Source organism: Pseudophryne corroboree, unplaced genomic scaffold (assembly GCF_028390025.1).
Source record: "Pseudophryne corroboree isolate aPseCor3 unplaced genomic scaffold, aPseCor3.hap2 scaffold_541, whole genome shotgun sequence".
NCBI lineage: Eukaryota > Metazoa > Chordata > Amphibia > Anura > Myobatrachidae > Pseudophryne > Pseudophryne corroboree.
Genome location: NW_026970142.1, coordinates 161,937 through 181,870, shown reverse-complemented (window position 1 = coordinate 181,870; position 19,934 = coordinate 161,937). Strand labels below are relative to the sequence as shown.

The 19,934-nt window shown below is 41.1% G+C and overlaps 2 non-coding genes across 2 annotated transcripts; both read right to left on the bottom strand.

Annotated features, from left to right (window-relative positions):
* Positions 1 to 19,210: 19,210 nt before the first annotated feature.
* LOC135032224 (U1 spliceosomal RNA) lies at positions 19,211 to 19,373 on the bottom strand. The gene has a single exon (XR_010227773.1). It is a non-coding gene; the product is annotated as a U1 spliceosomal RNA (small nuclear RNA).
* A 152-nt stretch (positions 19,374 to 19,525) lies between these two features.
* LOC135032163 (U1 spliceosomal RNA) lies at positions 19,526 to 19,689 on the bottom strand. Its single transcript, XR_010227717.1, has one exon. It is a non-coding gene; the product is annotated as a U1 spliceosomal RNA (small nuclear RNA).
* Positions 19,690 to 19,934: the final 245 nt, after the last annotated feature.

Here is a 19,934-nt window from a genome sequence, read left to right as displayed (position 1 = left end):
TGCAAAGAGATAGGCATTGGAAAATGCAGGGCTATAACGTGTAGATGAAGCACTAACAGGAGGCTTTAAAATTTTCATTCTAGTGTCTTTCGTTTGGGAGAAAAATGCAAAGGTACAATACAGCATTTCCTTGCCGATATCTCTCTTTTGCACAGAGATAGGCATTGGAAAATTCAGGGCTATAACGTGTAGATGAAACACTAACAGGAGGCTTTAAAATTTTCATTCTAGTGTCTTTCGTTTGGGAGAAAAATGCAAAGGTACAATACAGCTTTTCCTTGCCGATATCTCTCTTTTGCAAAGAGATAGGCATTGGAAAATTCAGGGCTATAACGTGTAGATGAAGCACTAACAGGAGGCTTTAAAATTTTCATTCTAGTGTCCTTCGTTTGGGAGAAAAATGCAAAGGTACAATACAGCTTTTCCTTGCCGATATCTCTCTTTTGCAAAGAGATAGGCATTGGAAAATTCAGGGCTATAACGTGTAGATGAAGCACTAATAGGAGGCTTTAAAATTTTCAATCTAGTGTCCTTCGTTTGGGAGAAAAATGCAAAGGTACAATACAGCTTTTCCTTGCCAATATCTCTCTTTTGCAAAGAGCTAGGCATTGGAAAATTCAGGGCTATAACGTGTAGATGAAGCACTAACAGGAGGCTTTAAAATTTTCATTCTAGTGTCTTTCGTTTGGGAGAAAAATGCAAAGGTACAATACAGTTTTTCCTTGCCGATATCTCTCTTTTGCAAAGAGATAGGCATTGGAAAATTCAGGGCTATAACGTGTAGATGAAGCACTAACAGGAGGCTTTACAATTTTCATTCTAGTGTCTTTCGTTTGGGAGAAAAATGCAAAGGTACAATACAGCTTTTCCTTGCCGATATCTCTCTTTTGCAAAGAGATAGGCATTGGAAAATGCAGGGCTATAACGTGTAGATGAAGCACTAACAGGAGGCTTTAAAATTTTCATTCTAGTGTCTTTCGTTTGGGAGAAAAATGCAAAGGTACAATACAGCATTTCCTTGCCGATATCTCTCTTTTGCAAAGAGATAGGCATTGGAAAATTCAGGACTATTACGTGTAGATGAAGCACTAAAAGGAGGCTTTAAAATTTTCATTCTAGTGTCTTTCGTTTGGGAGAAAAATGCAAAAGTACAATGCAGCTTTTCCTTGCCGATATCTCTCTTTTGCAAAGAGATAGGCATTGGAAAATTCAGGGCTATAACGTGTAGATGAAGCACTAATAGGAGGCTTTAAAATTTTCAATCTAGTGTCCTTCGTTTGGGAGAAAAATGCAAAGGTACAATACAGCTTTTCCTTGCCAATATCTCTCTTTTGCAAAGAGCTAGGCATTGGAAAATGCAGGGCTATAACGTGTAGATGAAGCACTAACAGGAGGCTTTACAATTTTCATTCTAGTGTCTTTCGTTTGGGAGAAAAATGCAAAGGTACAATGCAGCATTTCCTTGCCGATATCTCTCTTTTGCAAAGAGATAGGCATTGGAAAATGCAGGGCTATAACGTGTAGATGAAGCACTAACAGGAGGCTTTAAAATTTTCATTCTAGTGTCTTTCGTTTGGGAGAAAAATGCAAAGGTACAATACAGCATTTCCTTGCCGATATCTCTCTTTTGCAAAGAGATAGGCATTGGAAAATGCAGGGCTATAACGTGTAGATGAAGCACTAAAAGGAGGCTTTAAAATTTTCATTCTAGTGTCTTTCGTTTGGGAGAAAAATGCAAAAGTACAATGCATCTTTTCCTTGCCGATATCTCTCTTTTGCAAAGAGATAGGCATTGGAAAATTCAGGGCTATAACGTGTAGATGAAGCACTAATAGGAGGCTTTAAAATTTTCAATCTAGTGTCCTTCGTTTGGGAGAAAAATGCAAAGGTACAATACAGCTTTTCCTTGCCAATATCTCTCTTTTGCAAAGAGCTAGGCATTGGAAAATGCAGGGCTATAACGTGTAGATGAAGCACTAACAGGAGGCTTTACAATTTTCATTCTAGTGTCTTTCGTTTGGGAGAAAAATGCAAAGGTACAATGCAGCTTTTCCTTGCCGATATCTCTCTTTTGCAAAGAGATAGGCATTGGAAAATGCAGGGCTATAACGTGTAGATGAAGCACTAACAGGAGGCTTTAAAATTTTCATTCTAGTGTCTTTCGTTTGGGAGAAAAATGCAAAGGTACAATGCAGCTTTTCCTTGCCGATATCTCTCTTTTGCAAAGAGATAGGCATTGGAAAATTCAGGGCTATAACGTGTAGATGAAGCACTAACAGGAGGCTTTAAAATTTTCATTCTAGTGTCCTTCGTTTGGGAGAAAAATGCAAAGGTACAATACAGCTTTTCCTTGCCGATATCTCTCTTTTGCAAAGAGATAGGCATTGGAAAATTCAGGGCTATAACGTGTAGATGAAGCACTAATAGGAGGCTTTAAAATTTTCAATCTAGTGTCCTTCGTTTGGGAGAAAAATGCAAAGGTACAATACAGCTTTTCCTTGCCAATATCTCTCTTTTGCAAAGAGCTAGGCATTGGAAAATTCAGGGCTATAACGTGTAGATGAAGCACTAACAGGAGGCTTTAAAATTTTCATTCTAGTGTCTTTCGTTTGGGAGAAAAGTGCAAAGGTACAATACAGTTTTTCCTTGCCGATATCTCTCTTTTGCAAAGAGATAGGCATTGGAAAATTCAGGGCTATAACGTGTAGATGAAGCACTAACAGGAGGCTTTACAATTTTCATTCTAGTGTCTTTGTTTGGGAGAAAAATGCAAAGGTACAATACAGCTTTTCCTTGCCGATATCTCTCTTTTGCAAAGAGATAGGCATAGGAAAATGCAGGGCTATAACGTGTAGATGAAGCACTAACAGGAGGCTTTAAAATTTTCATTCTAGTGTCTTTCGTTTGGGAGAAAAATGCAAAGGTACAATACAGCATTTCATTGCCGATATCTCTCTTTTGCAAAGAGATAGGCATTGGAAAATTCAGGACTATTACGTGTAGATGAAGCACTAAAATGAGGCTTTAAAATTTTCATTCTAGTGTCTTTCGTTTGGGAGAAAAATGCAAAAGTACAATGCAGCTTTTCCTTGCCGATATCTCTCTTTTGCAAATAGATAGGCATTGGAAAATTCAGGGCTATAACGTGTAGATGAAGCACTAATAGGAGGCTTTAAAATTTTCAATCTAGTGTCCTTCGTTTGGGAGAAAAATGCAAAGGTACAATACAGCTTTTCCTTGCCAATATCTCTCTTTTGCAAAGAGCTAGGCATTGGAAAATGCAGGGCTATAACGTGTAGATGAAGCACTAACAGGAGGCTTTACAATTTTCATTCTAGTGTCTTTCGTTTGGGAGAAAAATGCAAAGGTACAATGCAGCTTTTCCTTGCCGATATCTCTCTTTTGCAAAGAGATAGGCATTGGAAAATGCAGGGCTATAACGTGTAGATGAAGCACTAACAGGAGGCTTTAAAATTTTCATTCTAGTGTCTTTCGTTTGGGAGAAAAATGCAAAGGTACAATGCAGCTTTTCCTTGCCGATATCTCTCTTTTGCAAAGAGATAGGCATTGGAAAATTCAGGGCTATAACGTGTAGATGAAGCACTAACAGGAGGCTTTAAAATTTTCATTCTAGTGTCCTTCGTTTGGGAGAAAAATGCAAAGGTACAATACAGCTTTTCCTTGCCGATATCTCTCTTTTGCAAAGAGATAGGCATTGGAAAATTCAGGGCTATAACGTGTAGATGAAGCACTAATAGGAGGCTTTAAAATTTTCAATCTAGTGTCCTTCGTTTGGGAGAAAAATGCAAAGGTACAATACAGCTTTTCCTTGCCATTATCTCTCTTTTGCAAAGAGCTAGGCATTGGAAAATTCAGGGCTATAACGTGTAGATGAAGCACTAACAGGAGGCTTTAAAATTTTCATTCTAGTGTCTTTCGTTTGGGAGAAAAGTGCAAAGGTACAATACAGTTTTTCCTTGCCGATATCTCTCTTTTGCAAAGAGATAGGCATTGGAAAATTCAGGGCTATAACGTGTAGATGAAGCACTTACAATTTTCATTCTAGTGTCTTTCGTTTGGGAGAAAAATGCAAAGGTACAATACAGCTTTTCCTTGCCGATATCTCTCTTTTGCAAAGAGATAGGCATAGGAAAATGCAGGGCTATAACGTGTAGATGAAGCACTAACAGGAGGCTTTAAAATTTTCATTCTAGTGTCTTTCGTTTGGGAGAAAAATGCAAAGGTACAATACAGCATTTCCTTGCCGATATCTCTCTTTTGCAAAGAGATAGGCATTGGAAAATTCAGGACTATTACGTGTAGATGAAGCACTAAAATGAGGCTTTAAAATTTTCATTCTAGTGTCTTTCGTTTGGGAGAAAAATGCAAAAGTACAATGCAGCTTTTCCTTGCCGATATCTCTCTTTTGCAAATAGATAGGCATTGGAAAATTCAGGGCTATAACGTGTAGATGAAGCACTAATAGGAGGCTTTAAAATTTTCAATCTAGTGTCCTTCGTTTGGGAGAAAAATGCAAAGGTACAATACAGCTTTTCCTTGCCAATATCTCTCTTGTGCAAAGAGCTAGGCATTGGAAAATGCAGGGCTATAACGTGTAGATGAAGCACTAACAGGAGGCTTTACAATTTTCATTCTAGTGTCTTTCGTTTGGGAGAAAAATGCAAAGGTACAATGCAGCTTTTCCTTGCCGATATCTCTCTTTTGCAAAGAGATAGGCATTGGAAAATGCAGGGCTATAACGTGTAGATGAAGCACTAACAGGAGGCTTTAAAATTTTCATTCTATTGTCTTTCGTTTGGGAGAAAAATGCAAAGGTACAATACAGCATTTCCTTGCCGATATCTCTCTTTTGCACAGAGATAGGCATTGGAAAATTCAGGGCTATAACGTGTAGATGAAGCACTAACAGGAGGCTTTAAAATTTTCATTCTAGTGTCTTTCGTTTGGGAGAAAAATGCAAAGGTACAATACAGCTATTCCTTGCCGATATCTCTCTTTTGCAAAGAGATAGGCATTGGAAAATTCAGGGCTATAACGTGTAGATGAAGCACTAACAGGAGGCTTTAAAATTTTCATTCTAGTGTCCTTCGTTTGGGAGAAAAATGCAAAGGTACAATACAGCTTTTCCTTGCCGATATCTCTCTTTTGCAAAGAGATAGGCATTGGAAAATTCAGGGCTATAACGTGTAGATGAAGCACTAATAGGAGGCTTTAAAATTTTCAATCTAGTGTCCTTCGTTTGGGAGAAAAATGCAAAGGTACAATACAGCTTTTCCTTGCCAATATCTCTCTTTTGCAAAGAGCTAGGCATTGGAAAATTCAGGGCTATAACGTGTAGATGAAGCACTAACAGGAGGCTTTAAAATTATCATTCTAGTGTCTTTCGTTTGGGAGAAAAATGCAAAGGTACAATACAGTTTTTCCTTGCCGATATCTCTCTTTTGCAAAGAGATAGGCATTGGAAAATTCAGGGCTATAACGTGTAGATGAAGCACTAACAGGAGGCTTTACAATTTTCATTCTAGTGTCTTTCGTTTGGGAGAAAAATGCAAAGGTACAATACAGCTTTTCCTTGCCGATATCTCTCTTTTGCAAAGAGATAGGCATTGGAAAATGCAGGGCTATAACGTGTAGATGAAGCACTAACAGGAGGCTTTAAAATTTTCATTCTAGTGTCTTTCGTTTGGGAGAAAAATGCAAAGGTACAATACAGCATTTCCTTGCCGATATCTCTCTTTTGCAAAGAGATAGGCATTGGAAAATTCAGGACTATTACGTGTAGATGAAGCACTTAAAGGAGGCTTTAAAATTTTCATTCTAGTGACTTTCGTTTGGGAGAAAAATGCAAAAGTACAATGCAGCTTTTCCTTGCCGATATCTCTCTTTTGCAAAGAGATAGGCATTGGAAAATTCAGGGCTATAACGTGTAGATGAAGCACTGATAGGAGGCTTTAAAATTTTCAATCTAGTGTCCTTCGTTTGGGAGAAAAATGCAAAGGTACAATACAGCTTTTCCTTGCCAATATCTCTCTTTTGCAAAGAGCTAGGCATTGGAAAATGCAGGGCTATAACGTGTAGATGAATCACTAACAGGAGGCTTTACAATTTTCATTCTAGTGTCTTTCGTTTGGGAGAAAAATGCAAAGGTACAATGCAGCTTTTCCTTGCCGATATCTCTCTTTTGCAAAGAGATAGGCATTGGAAAATGCAGGGCTATAACGTGTAGATGAAGCACTAACAGGAGGCTTTAAAATTTTCATTCTAGTGTCTTTCGTTTGGGAGAAAAATGCAAAGGTACAATACAGCATTTCCTTGCCGATATCTCTCTTTTGCACAGAGATAGGCATTGGAAAATTCAGGGCTATAACGTGTAGATGAAACACTAACAGGAGGCTTTAAAATTTTCATTCTAGTGTCTTTCGTTTGGGAGAAAAATGCAAAGGTACAATACAGCTTTTCCTTGCCGATATCTCTCTTTTGCAAAGAGATAGGCATTGGAAAATTCAGGGCTATAACGTGTAGATGAAGCACTAACAGGAGGCTTTAAAATTTTCATTCTAGTGTCCTTCGTTTGGGAGAAAAATGCAAAGGTACAATACAGCTTTTCCTTGCCGATATCTCTCTTTTGCAAAGAGATAGGCATTGGAAAATTCAGGGCTATAACGTGTAGATGAAGCACTAATAGGAGGCTTTAAAATTTTCAATCTAGTGTCCTTCGTTTGGGAGAAAAATGCAAAGGTACAATACAGCTTTTCCTTGCCAATATCTCTCTTTTGCAAAGAGCTAGGCATTGGAAAATTCAGGGCTATAACGTGTAGATGAAGCACTAACAGGAGGCTTTAAAATTTTCATTCTAGTGTCTTTCGTTTGGGAGAAAAATGCAAAGGTACAATACAGTTTTTCCTTGCCGATATCTCTCTTTTGCAAAGAGATAGGCATTGGAAAATTCAGGGCTATAACGTGTAGATGAAGCACTAACAGGAGGCTTTACAATTTTCATTCTAGTGTCTTTCGTTTGGGAGAAAAATGCAAAGGTACAATACAGCTTTTCCTTGCCGATATCTCTCTTTTGCAAAGAGATAGGCATTGGAAAATGCAGGGCTATAACGTGTAGATGAAGCACTAACAGGAGGCTTTAAAATTTTCATTCTAGTGTCTTTCGTTTGGGAGAAAAATGCAAAGGTACAATACAGCATTTCCTTGCCGATATCTCTCTTTTGCAAAGAGATAGGCATTGGAAAATTCAGGACTATTACGTGTAGATGAAGCACTAAAAGGAGGCTTTAAAATTTTCATTCTAGTGTCTTTCGTTTGGGAGAAAAATGCAAAAGTACAATGCAGCTTTTCCTTGCCGATATCTCTCTTTTGCAAAGAGATAGGCATTGGAAAATTCAGGGCTATAACGTGTAGATGAAGCACTAATAGGAGGCTTTAAAATTTTCAATCTAGTGTCCTTCGTTTGGGAGAAAAATGCAAAGGTACAATACAGCTTTTCCTTGCCAATATCTCTCTTTTGCAAAGAGCTAGGCATTGGAAAATGCAGGGCTATAACGTGTAGATGAAGCACTAACAGGAGGCTTTACAATTTTCATTCTAGTGTCTTTCGTTTGGGAGAAAAATGCAAAGGTACAATGCAGCATTTCCTTGCCGATATCTCTCTTTTGCAAAGAGATAGGCATTGGAAAATGCAGGGCTATAACGTGTAGATGAAGCACTAACAGGAGGCTTTAAAATTTTCATTCTAGTGTCTTTCGTTTGGGAGAAAAATGCAAAGGTACAATACAGCATTTCCTTGCCGATATCTCTCTTTTGCAAAGAGATAGGCATTGGAAAATTCAGGACTATTACGTGTAGATGAAGCACTAAAAGGAGGCTTTAAAATTTTCATTCTAGTGTCTTTCGTTTGGGAGAAAAATGCAAAAGTACAATGCAGCTTTTCCTTGCCGATATCTCTCTTTTGCAAAGAGATAGGCATTGGAAAATTCAGGGCTATAACGTGTAGATGAAGCACTGATAGGAGGCTTTAAAATTTTCAATCTAGTGTCCTTCGTTTGGGAGAAAAATGCAAAGGTACAATACAGCTTTTCCTTGCCAATATCTCTCTTTTGCAAAGAGCTAGGCATTGGAAAATGCAGGGCTATAACGTGTAGATGAATCACTAACAGGAGGCTTTACAATTTTCATTCTAGTGTCTTTCGTTTGGGAGAAAAATGCAAAGGTACAATGCAGCTTTTCCTTGCCGATATCTCTCTTTTGCAAAGAGATAGGCATTGGAAAATGCAGGTCTATAACGTGTAGATGAAGCACTAACAGGAGGCTTTAAAATTTTCATTCTAGTGTCTTTCGTTTGGGAGAAAAATGCAAAGGTACAATGCAGCTTTTCCTTGCCGATATCTCTCTTTTGCAAAGAGATAGGCATTGGAAAATTCAGGGCTATAACGTGTAGATGAAGCACTAACAGGAGGCTTTAAAATTTTCATTCTAGTGTCCTTCGTTTGGGAGAAAAATGCAAAGGTACAATACAGCTTTTCCTTGCCGATATCTCTCTTTTGCAAAGAGATAGGCATTGGAAAATTCAGGGCTATAACGTGTAGATGAAGCACTAATAGGAGGCTTTAAAATTTTCAATCTAGTGTCCTTCGTTTGGGAGAAAAATGCAAAGGTACAATACAGCTTTTCCTTGCCATTATCTCTCTTTTGCAAAGAGCTAGGCATTGGAAAATTCAGGGCTATAACGTGTAGATGAAGCACTAACAGGAGGCTTTAAAATTTTCATTCTAGTGTCTTTCGTTTGGGAGAAAAGTGCAAAGGTACAATACAGTTTTTCCTTGCCGATATCTCTCTTTTGCAAAGAGATAGGCATTGGAAAATTCAGGGCTATAACGTGTAGATGAAGCACTAACAGGAGGCTTTACAATTTTCATTCTAGTGTCTTTCGTTTGGGAGAAAAATGCAAAGGTACAATACAGCTTTTCCTTGCCGATATCTCTCTTTTGCAAAGAGATAGGCATAGGAAAATGCAGGGCTATAACGTGTAGATGAAGCACTAACAGGAGGCTTTAAAATTTTCATTCTAGTGTCTTTCGTTTGGGAGAAAAATGCAAAGGTACAATACAGCATTTCCTTGCCGATATCTCTCTTTTGCAAAGAGATAGGCATTGGAAAATTCAGGACTATTACGTGTAGATGAAGCACTAAAATGAGGCTTTAAAATTTTCATTCTAGTGTCTTTCGTTTGGGAGAAAAATGCAAAAGTACAATGCAGCTTTTCCTTGCCGATATCTCTCTTTTGCAAATAGATAGGCATTGGAAAATTCAGGGCTATAACGTGTAGATGAAGCACTAATAGGAGGCTTTAAAATTTTCAATCTAGTGTCCTTCGTTTGGGAGAAAAATGCAAAGGTACAATACAGCTTTTCCTTGCCAATATCTCTCTTGTGCAAAGAGCTAGGCATTGGAAAATGCAGGGCTATAACGTGTAGATGAAGCACTAACAGGAGGCTTTACAATTTTCATTCTAGTGTCTTTCGTTTGGGAGAAAAATGCAAAGGTACAATGCAGCTTTTCCTTGCCGATATCTCTCTTTTGCAAAGAGATAGGCATTGGAAAATGCAGGGCTATAACGTGTAGATGAAGCACTAACAGGAGGCTTTAAAATTTTCATTCTAGTGTCTTTCGTTTGGGAGAAAAATGCAAAGGTACAATACAGCATTTCCTTGCCGATATCTCTCTTTTGCACAGAGATAGGCATTGGAAAATTCAGGGCTATAACGTGTAGATGAAGCACTAACAGGAGGCTTTAAAATTTTCATTCTAGTGTCTTTCGTTTGGGAGAAAAATGCAAAGGTACAATACAGCTATTCCTTGCCGATATCTCTCTTTTGCAAAGAGATAGGCATTGGAAAATTCAGGGCTATAACGTGTAGATGAAGCACTAACAGGAGGCTTTAAAATTTTCATTCTAGTGTCCTTCGTTTGGGAGAAAAATGCAAAGGTACAATACAGCTTTTCCTTGCCGATATCTCTCTTTTGCAAAGAGATAGGCATTGGAAAATTCAGGGCTATAACGTGTAGATGAAGCACTAATAGGAGGCTTTAAAATTTTCAATCTAGTGTCCTTCGTTTGGGAGAAAAATGCAAAGGTACAATACAGCTTTTCCTTGCCAATATCTCTCTTTTGCAAAGAGCTAGGCATTGGAAAATTCAGGGCTATAACGTGTAGATGAAGCACTAACAGGAGGCTTTAAAATTATCATTCTAGTGTCTTTCGTTTGGGAGAAAAATGCAAAGGTACAATACAGTTTTTCCTTGCCGATATCTCTCTTTTGCAAAGAGATAGGCATTGGAAAATTCAGGGCTATAACGTGTAGATGAAGCACTAACAGGAGGCTTTACAATTTTCATTCTAGTGTCTTTCGTTTGGGAGAAAAATGCAAAGGTACAATACAGCTTTTCCTTGCCGATATCTCTCTTTTGCAAAGAGATAGGCATTGGAAAATGCAGGGCTATAACGTGTAGATGAAGCACTAACAGGAGGCTTTAAAATTTTCATTCTAGTGTCTTTCGTTTGGGAGAAAAATGCAAAGGTACAATACAGCATTTCCTTGCCGATATCTCTCTTTTGCAAAGAGATAGGCATTGGAAAATTCAGGACTATTACGTGTAGATGAAGCACTTAAAGGAGGCTTTAAAATTTTCATTCTAGTGACTTTCGTTTGGGAGAAAAATGCAAAAGTACAATGCAGCTTTTCCTTGCCGATATCTCTCTTTTGCAAAGAGATAGGCATTGGAAAATTCAGGGCTATAACGTGTAGATGAAGCACTGATAGGAGGCTTTAAAATTTTCAATCTAGTGTCCTTCGTTTGGGAGAAAAATGCAAAGGTACAATACAGCTTTTCCTTGCCAATATCTCTCTTTTGCAAAGAGCTAGGCATTGGAAAATGCAGGGCTATAACGTGTAGATGAATCACTAACAGGAGGCTTTACAATTTTCATTCTAGTGTCTTTCGTTTGGGAGAAAAATGCAAAGGTACAATGCAGCTTTTCCTTGCCGATATCTCTCTTTTGCAAAGAGATAGGCATTGGAAAATGCAGGGCTATAACGTGTAGATGAAGCACTAACAGGAGGCTTTAAAATTTTCATTCTAGTGTCTTTCGTTTGGGAGAAAAATGCAAAGGTACAATACAGCATTTCCTTGCCGATATCTCTCTTTTGCACAGAGATAGGCATTGGAAAATTCAGGGCTATAACGTGTAGATGAAACACTAACAGGAGGCTTTAAAATTTTCATTCTAGTGTCTTTCGTTTGGGAGAAAAATGCAAAGGTACAATACAGCTTTTCCTTGCCGATATCTCTCTTTTGCAAAGAGATAGGCATTGGAAAATTCAGGGCTATAACGTGTAGATGAAGCACTAACAGGAGGCTTTAAAATTTTCATTCTAGTGTCCTTCGTTTGGGAGAAAAATGCAAAGGTACAATACAGCTTTTCCTTGCCGATATCTCTCTTTTGCAAAGAGATAGGCATTGGAAAATTCAGGGCTATAACGTGTAGATGAAGCACTAATAGGAGGCTTTAAAATTTTCAATCTAGTGTCCTTCGTTTGGGAGAAAAATGCAAAGGTACAATACAGCTTTTCCTTGCCAATATCTCTCTTTTGCAAAGAGCTAGGCATTGGAAAATTCAGGGCTATAACGTGTAGATGAAGCACTAACAGGAGGCTTTAAAATTTTCATTCTAGTGTCTTTCGTTTGGGAGAAAAATGCAAAGGTACAATACAGTTTTTCCTTGCCGATATCTCTCTTTTGCAAAGAGATAGGCATTGGAAAATTCAGGGCTATAACGTGTAGATGAAGCACTAACAGGAGGCTTTACAATTTTCATTCTAGTGTCTTTCGTTTGGGAGAAAAATGCAAAGGTACAATACAGCTTTTCCTTGCCGATATCTCTCTTTTGCAAAGAGATAGGCATTGGAAAATGCAGGGCTATAACGTGTAGATGAAGCACTAACAGGAGGCTTTAAAATTTTCATTCTAGTGTCTTTCGTTTGGGAGAAAAATGCAAAGGTACAATACAGCATTTCCTTGCCGATATCTCTCTTTTGCAAAGAGATAGGCATTGGAAAATTCAGGACTATTACGTGTAGATGAAGCACTAAAAGGAGGCTTTAAAATTTTCATTCTAGTGTCTTTCGTTTGGGAGAAAAATGCAAAAGTACAATGCAGCTTTTCCTTGCCGATATCTCTCTTTTGCAAAGAGATAGGCATTGGAAAATTCAGGGCTATAACGTGTAGATGAAGCACTAATAGGAGGCTTTAAAATTTTCAATCTAGTGTCCTTCGTTTGGGAGAAAAATGCAAAGGTACAATACAGCTTTTCCTTGCCAATATCTCTCTTTTGCAAAGAGCTAGGCATTGGAAAATGCAGGGCTATAACGTGTAGATGAAGCACTAACAGGAGGCTTTACAATTTTCATTCTAGTGTCTTTCGTTTGGGAGAAAAATGCAAAGGTACAATGCAGCATTTCCTTGCCGATATCTCTCTTTTGCAAAGAGATAGGCATTGGAAAATGCAGGGCTATAACGTGTAGATGAAGCACTAACAGGAGGCTTTAAAATTTTCATTCTAGTGTCTTTCGTTTGGGAGAAAAATGCAAAGGTACAATACAGCATTTCCTTGCCGATATCTCTCTTTTGCAAAGAGATAGGCATTGGAAAATTCAGGACTATTACGTGTAGATGAAGCACTAAAAGGAGGCTTTAAAATTTTCATTCTAGTGTCTTTCGTTTGGGAGAAAAATGCAAAAGTACAATGCAGCTTTTCCTTGCCGATATCTCTCTTTTGCAAAGAGATAGGCATTGGAAAATTCAGGGCTATAACGTGTAGATGAAGCACTGATAGGAGGCTTTAAAATTTTCAATCTAGTGTCCTTCGTTTGGGAGAAAAATGCAAAGGTACAATACAGCTTTTCCTTGCCAATATCTCTCTTTTGCAAAGAGCTAGGCATTGGAAAATGCAGGGCTATAACGTGTAGATGAATCACTAACAGGAGGCTTTACAATTTTCATTCTAGTGTCTTTCGTTTGGGAGAAAAATGCAAAGGTACAATGCAGCTTTTCCTTGCCGATATCTCTCTTTTGCAAAGAGATAGGCATTGGAAAATGCAGGGCTATAACGTGTAGATGAAGCACTAACAGGAGGCTTTAAAATTTTCATTCTAGTGTCTTTCGTTTGGGAGAAAAATGCAAAGGTACAATACAGCATTTCCTTGCCGATATCTCTCTTTTGCACAGAGATAGGCATTGGAAAATTCAGGGCTATAACGTGTAGATGAAACACTAACAGGAGGCTTTAAAATTTTCATTCTAGTGTCTTTCGTTTGGGAGAAAAATGCAAAGGTACAATACAGCTTTTCCTTGCCGATATCTCTCTTTTGCAAAGAGATAGGCATTGGAAAATTCACTAGAAAATTGTCGTTTTTTAAATAATTCTGCACCACCAAATTCAAGGTATGTGCAAAACATGGGACGTGCTGGAATTTGCCCAGATATAATGCACGCACATTATTGCTGGCGTTGTCCGATGCCACAAATCCACAGGAGAGTCCAATTGGGGTAAGCCATTCTGTGATGATCTTCCTCAGTTGCCGTAAGAGGTTTTCATCTGTGTGCGTATTCTGGAAAGCGGTGATACAAAGCGTAGCCTGCCTAGGAAAGAGTTGGCGTTTGCGAGATGCTGCTACTGGTGCCGCCGCTGCTGTTCTTGCGGCGGGAGTCAATACATCTACCCAGTGGGCTGTCACAGTCATATAGTCCTGAGTCTGCCCTGCTCCACTTGTCCACATGTCCGTGGTTAAGTGGACATTGGGTACAACTGCATTTTTTAGGACACTGGTGAGTCTTTTTCTGAGGTCTGTGTACATTTTCGGTATCGCCTGCCTAGAGAAATGGAACCTAGATAGTATTTGGTACCGGGGACACAGTACCTCAATCAAGTCTATAGTTGGCTCTGAAGTAATGATGGATACCGGAACCACGTTTCTCACTGCCCAGGATGCCAAGGCCTCAGTTATCCGCTTTGCAGCAGGATGACTGCTGTGATATTTCATCTTCCTCGCAAAGGACTGTTGGACAGTCAATTGCTTGGTGGAAGTAGTAAAAGTGGTCTTACGACTTCCCCTCTGGGATGACCATCGACTCCCAGCAGCAACAACAGCAGCGCCAGCAGCAGTAGGCGTTACACTCAAGGATGCATCGGAGGAATCCCAGGCAGGAGAGAACTCGTCAGAATTGCCAGTGACATGGCCTGCAGGACTATTGGCATTCCTGGGGAAGGAGGAAATTGACACTGAGGGAGTTGGTGGGGTGGTTTGCGTGAGCTTGGTTACAAGAGGAAGGGATTTACTGGTCAGTGGACTGCTTCCGCTGTCGCCCAAAGTTTTTGAACTTGTCACTGACTTATGATGAATGCGCTGCAGGTGACGTATAAGGGAGGATGTTCCGAGGTGGTTAACGTCCTTACCCCTACTTATTACAGCTTGACAAAGGCAACACACGGCTTGACACCTGTTGTCCGCATTTCTGTTGAAATACTTCCACACCGAAGAGCTGATTTTTTTGGTATTTTCACCAGGCATGTCAATGGCCATATTCCTCCCACGGACAACAGGTGTCTCGCCGGGTGCCTGACTTAAACAAACCACCTCACCATCAGAATCCTCCTTGTCAATTTCCTCCCCAGCGCCAGCAACACCCATATTCTCCTCATCCTGGTGTACTTCAACACTGACATCTTCAATCTGACTATCAGGAACTGGACTGCGGGTGCTCCTTCCAGCACTTGCAGGGGGCGTGCAAATGGTGGAAGGTGCATGCTCTTCACGTCCAGTGTTGGGAAGGTCAGGCATCGCAACCGACACAATTGGACTCTCCTTGTGGATTTGTGATTTTGAAGAACGCACAGTTCTTTGCTGTGCTTTTGCCAGCTTAAGTCTTTTCATTTTTCTAGCGAGAGGCTGAGTGCTTCCATCCTCATGTGAAGCTGAACCACTAGCCATGAAGATAGGCCAGGGCCTCAGCCGTTCCTTGCCACTCCGTGTGGTAAATGGCATATTGGCAAGTTTACGCTTCTCCTCCGACGATTTTTATTTAGATTTTTGAGTCATTTTTTTACTGATCTTTTGTGTTTTGGATTTTACATGCTCTGTACTATGACATTGGGCATCGGCCTTGGCAGACGACGTTGATGGAATTTCATCGTCTCGGCCATGACTAGTGGCAGCAGCTTCAGCACGAGGTGGAAGTGGATCTTGATCTTTCCCTATTTTTGGAACCTCAACATTTTTGTTCTCCATATTTTAATAGGCACAACTAAAAGGCACCTCAGGTAAACAATGGAGATGGATGGATACTAGTATACTTATGGATGACGAGTGACTGACGACACAGAGGTAGCTACAGCCGTGGACTACCGTACTGCGTCTGCTAGTATAGAGATGATAATTAATGATATAAAAAAAAATATATATATAACTACTGTAGGTATATATAATATAATGACGGACCTGGTGGACACTGTCAGCAGACTGCTAAACTACTAGTATGAAGAAGATAGAAAAAAACTTCCACCACAGGTAGGTAGGTATACAATTATGGACGAGCACTGACGACACAGAGATAGCCACAGCCGTGGCCTACCGTACTGCGTCTGCTAGTATAGAGATGATAATTAATGATATAAAAAAAAAAATATATAACTACTGTAGGTATATATAATATAATGACGGACCTGGTGGACACTGTCAGCAGACTGCTAAACTACTAGTATGAAGAAGATAGAAAAAAAAAAACACCACAGTTAGGTATACAATTATGGACGAGTGACGACACAGAGGTAGGTACAGCCGTGGACTACCGTACTGCGTCTGCTAGTATAGATAATATACTAAATATATTACTACTGTAGGTATATAATATAATGACGGACCTGGTGGACACTGTCAGCAGACTCCTAAACTACTAGTATGAAGAAGATAGAAAAAAAAACCCCACCACAGGTAGGTATACAATTATGGACGAGCACTGACGACACAGAGGTAGGTACAGCCGTGGACTACCGTACTGCATCTGCTAGTATAGATAATATAATAAATATATTACTACTGTAGGTATATAATATAATGACGGACCTGGTGGACACTGTCAGCAGACTGCTAAACTACTAGTATGAAGAAGATTAAAAAAAAAACCCACCACAGGTAGGTAGGTATACAATTATGGACGAGCACTGACGACACAGAGATAGCCACAGCCGTGGACTACCGTACTGCGTCTGCTAGTATAGATAATATAATAAATATATTACTACTGTAGGTATATAATATAATGATGGACCTGGTGGACACTGTCAGTAGACTCCTAAACTACTAGTATGAAGAAGATAGAAAAAAAAAAACCACCACAGGTAGGTAGGTATACAATTATGGACGAGCACTGACGACACAGAGATAGCCACAGCCGTGGACTACCGTACTGCGTCTGCTAATATAGAGATGATAAAGATGAAAAAAAAATATAACACTACTGCAGGTAAATATTTATATAATATATGTATGACGGACCTGCTGGACACTGTCAGCAGAATGCATTTATAGAATAAAAAAAAAACACCACAGGAGTGTTTAACTTTTTCAGGCAGACAATATACTGGTGGTCACACTGGCAGCAAAAGTGTGCACTGTACTCCTGCTATAACTGCTCCCCAGTCTCCCCCACAATTAAGCTGTGTGAGCAGTGAGCACTCAGCACAGTCAGATATACATAGATGATATATCATGCAGCACACTGAGGCTGAGCACAGATATGGTATGTGTATCGTTTTTTTTCAGGCAGAGAACGGATTATAAATAATAAAACTGGTGGTCACTATCAGCAAAACTCTGCACTACTGAGTACTCCTGACAAGTTCAACTGCTCCCCAAATTAGTAGTAAATCAAATGTCACTCGTCTCTATCTTCTAATCTAAACGGAGAGGACGCCAGCCACGTCCTCTCCCTATCAATCTCAATGCACGTGTGAAAATGGCGGCGACGCGCGGCTCCTTATATAGAATCCAAGTCTCGTGAGAATCCGACAGCGGGATGATGACGTTCGGGCGCGCTCGGGTTAACCGAGCAAGGCGAGAGGATCCGAGTCTGCTCGGACCCGAGCAAAAAAGGGTGAAGTTCGGGCGGGTTCGGATTCCGAGGAACCGAACCCGCTCATCTCTTATGGCCACCCAGCATGACGCCTCCCTTCTTGACCATGCTGTAATTGCAGTCGCACTGCAGTTCAGCGTGATCATAAAAAATGGTGTAGCCTCCTGCTGGTGCAGACTGTATGTGCGCGCAGGAAGCCGCCACCATTTTTGTGATCACAGCGGCTGAATGTGATGTCATACAGCTGCTGTGACCACGCCCCCTGTGTCTCCTCCATTGCAGACCCCATTTTGAAGCCTTGCCCCCGCACCGCTCCATCCCTGACTTGGAAATGGAGTGTTGCTGACCCCCCTCTCCCCCCCTGCCCCGATTGACAGGCAGAGGCGATCGCATTCTCTGCGGGGTGCCGCAGAAAATGCAGGCACATGCGTATGCTCTTAGCAATTTTTGCAGTTGGATCACTTATTGTGATTGCAATCCAACCTGAATCAGGCCCTATTACCTATCACAATGCGCTGCGGGCAGTACAAAATTGGTTTAATATAGGAGAAAAACCCCCAGACCTGTGCTCCTTAACTGTACCTGGTGGCTCGTGGAGCGGCTGCCCAGTAATCAGTGTCCACGCCAGTGCGCACACGGTCCACCCCCTACGGCCACGCTCCCCTTCATCAGCGGCCTCGTGATCCGGAAGGGCGGTGTGTGTGTGACTGACCTTAGGAAGAAACCGGAGCCTCCGCTGCAGTGACCCAGCAACCAGGGCACGGGAGTATACAGCGCCGCTGGGAGTGATGAAGCTGCAGTAAAGATGTCTATTAGACCTAGCCTGCTGCAGCCCTTGTAGATTCTCATAAAACAAGTTCTTCTTTTCTTGTCAGAATGAATAGCTAAGAATTGGCTTCCTGAGGCAGGCCCCTGTTAAGTGGCCTGCTACTGAAGGCACCAACTACAAACTGAGCTCCCTGTTCATGGAAGCGGGGTTATAGAGGAGGATGCGCTGAGCATCTTGGGAACAGTCAAAAGCTTTGAGTCGGTTGGTGCCTCAGATCAAGTTCCTACTCTACACCCCAATGTGAATCCTTGTGGAGTCCTGTGTACCCCACAGAAGAAATTAATGTGTCACACCCATTGGCAGCAACCTTAGAATAGCTGCTGATGGGCACAATTGAGAAAGGAAGGGGGGGGGGGGACATTTGAATGCAGCACATAGATGCAATTCAAATATGTAATTTGTACCTTCCTATTTTAAAATATAATGGATGAACTTCACCCTGTGAGAACAATCTTCATGATCAAGAGATCTCATATGCAAAATAAGTATGAGTTGGGATAGGGCTGGGGAGGGTGGCTGCTCGGGCAGCCCCTCCCCCATCAAGTTAAGGAGATTCAACTGAGGAAGCACAAGGGAACTCTCGTCTGGGGACAACAACTGCAGGGAGACCACATCTTTTCAGATGAACATGGGAGGGCGGAAGGCTGCCTAATACTGAAGCACCATCAAATATCAAACCATATGCAACAACTAGTACAAGCATTCCTGGGGGAAGGTCTGCAGCAGACGGATTTGCATACGGTGATGTCATCCAAGCAGTGGGCCAAAGTTGGCTGGAACCCTCATCTGCATATGAAAAGAGAAAAGGGGCATGCAGGGCATGGCGGCCTTTTGCGGTGCTTGGATGACCCCTAGTTCGCATTAAACACCCCCACCCTCCTTTGGTGTGGGGCTCATGTTGGCTATGCCCCAGCCCCTGAAGCATTCAAGCTGATTTCTTGCAGCAGCTGGGCACTGTAACAGCTCCAGAGCTGCTCTGTAAGGCAACTAAAAGGGTGTGGGCCCTGCAGCACTACCTGTAGTTCGCATTGTGCGTTGGAAGGCACAAAGTAAGCAGACGGGAGAAGTCAGGATAGTGCGCAAGGGCATAGAAGGGAGTGGCTCCAGAAAAGAGAAGTGGAAACAGACAGCAAACTAGGCTGGAGAGAGACCTGAGACAAAGAGATCTGAATTATACGAGAGCCGACCAGGGGAAACACAAATTATGCAATCAAGTTTCCCACATTTGGGGAAATCACAGGAGCAGCACACCCAGAGTGCAATGGGTGAGCCTTGCCCTGGGAGAAGCACCTTCATGATCATAGTATCTCACCTGGCAGGTAAGTAGGAGTTGGGCTAGAGCTGGGGAGGGTCACTGCTCGGGCACCCCCCTGTCAAGTGAAGGAGATCCAACTGAGGCAGCACAAGGGAACTCTCGAAAGAAGAACAAGGCTAGAGGAATATATGAGACAAAGAAATCTGACTTTTACCAGAGCTGACCAGAGGAAAACACAAACACAGTCCCCCACTACCACAAAAAATGCAGGCGAGTTTCCCACATTTGGGGAAATCACAGGGGTCAGCATACCCAGAATGCAATGAATGAACCTCACCCTGGGTGAACAATCTTCATGACCATGGTGTCTCCTATGCAAAATAAGTATGATTTGGGATAGGGCTGGGAGGGCCGCTGCTCAGGCACATCTCTGTCAAGTAAAGGAGATTCAACTGAGGCAGCACAAGGGAACTCTCATCTGGGGACAACAACTGCAGGGAGAACACATATTTTCAGATGAACATGGGAGGGCAGAAGGCTGCCTAATACTGAAGCACCCCCAAACAACAAACCAAATGCAACAACTAGTGCAAGCATTCCTGGGGCAAGGCCTGCAGGAGATGGATTTGCATA